Raw genomic sequence first — 1,939 nt, 5'->3', positions numbered from 1 at the left:
ACTGATAAACCAAGCTTTGACGAAATAAGTCAAGGAAGACCAATGCCATTGAACATATATTTATTGAAATCTACTCAATGCAAGGCACTGTGCTAGATCTGGAAGGGGAATCAGACATGAAGGGTCACCCCTGTCTTCTAAGAGCTCACAATCTAATGGGTGGGGGATGGGTGGGGAGGGAGAAGCTCTAGTGCAAAGCTGATTATAGTAAGTGCCATAAAACAGACAAGTTAAGGAGACTGGGGAGGAATGAGAAAATAGTGCCAACAACCAAAATACAAACTGGGGCAGGACATTGCTGTTCTCAGATCTGCAAGTAATGCTGAAGGCCATTTTTGTTTAAAGAGACCATTTCTACTTTTGAAAATAAACACCCAACTGATGCAATGAGAACTACACAACGTAAGTATTCTAGTCATACAGAAGTTATCAATTCCCCAATCTGACGGATTTGCTACAAGTAGCGAGACACTTCCAAAATAAAGAACAGGGTGGGTGGTGACTTAAACTCATTTCCTGGGGCAAACATGGGGTCAGTACAGGAACAGTGCCCAGACAGAAAAGCATTGGTCAAACTCACTGAGACTAGGAGGCATAGATTTGAACCCACCCTAGCAAACAGAATACAGTACCACATTTAAAACAGGTGTTTACGACAGTCAGGTGGGCCTTGGGCCAGGAACGAGGGCCAGGGAGGACATGAGGAAAGCGAGCCGTGTTATTCTTCTCAGGAAGCAGCCAAATGGGACAATGCAACTGCTCTTGACAGACTGCAAAAAGCAGAGACCCACTCAAGCTGGCTTAGGTCAAGGGAGTCTATGGCAGGGACACAAGTGGACCAGTGAGGGCAGTTGCCAGAGATCCCAGAAGGTAACCCAGTCAGGCCTCCCTTGCGGTGCTGGGGTTGAGGCTGCTCTGGGGGTGCCCAGCCGGAGCCCATAGATCTTCAAGCTGGTGCTGCCCATGGGGGCAACTCCTCTAAATCCCAGGTGGCTCCCTCTTTCTTCCAGCACCAACTAGAAACTTCTCTCTGTTTCCTTGTTTGTACTTCACAGTTGGAGAACCCGAAAGGTCTGGTCCGTGTCTCCAGCGCTGTGGACCGGTTGCTGCCTTTGAGTCAGGTGCTCAGTTCTGGTTGAATTAATGTGGCCTAGACAGGGTGGGGGCCACATGGCACACAATGGGGCTGGAGCCCCAGGCACGTGGAATGCAACCCCACGCGAGAGAGACAGACACCCACCATAACCGGGTGGGGCTCAGTCTGGAATGACACAAGTAATGGGTATGACACAACTAATCCACACAGTTAATCTTATTAAGCAGCAAAAGTGGTAAACAGTTACTTTCTTTTGAAAATTTCAGCAAGTATTCAAAACTTTAATAAAAGCAATGGAGGGTTTCTTTCAGAATATAAGAAAAGGGCCTATTTCGAAGGAGAGCCAGCGTTCTATATAACCCACCTGCTCTCCATTTGCCTTGCAAAAGGAATATGTGTGATTAGAAAGAAAAATGAAATGAGGTAGATACACAAATGCATAGACAAGCACACACGACAGCAAGTCTCATCACGTTTTGCATCTGACGTAGCAGTAGACCTAGAGAGTCCAAGGAAATCCACCCCCCAGGGACCAGAGGCAAACACTTGAACTCGGTGCAACTACAGGACACACATTAAAGCCACAGAGAGAGCACGGACTTCACCTGCAAACAGAGTGACGGAAAAGACGTGTTCACTCTGGCAGACGGTTTGTTCGAGAGAAAATCATAGAACCAAGAATGGAACAAAGGAAAGAAGGGCATGACGGGATGCCAAGATGCCGTGCCCTGGCTGGGGACAAGTGCAGCGGTGACGGCGACACTAAGTTCTGAGTTAATACTCCATCTGGATCCTTCATAAAACCCGGGCAAGACATGGCAAGGTACTTCCAGGTTAAGGTGC

The sequence above is a fragment of the Hyperoodon ampullatus genome, assembly GCF_949752795.1.
Source record: "Hyperoodon ampullatus genome assembly, chromosome: X".
Taxonomy (NCBI): Eukaryota; Metazoa; Chordata; class Mammalia; order Artiodactyla; family Ziphiidae; genus Hyperoodon; species Hyperoodon ampullatus.
Note: the sequence above shows the minus strand (reverse complement) of the source record.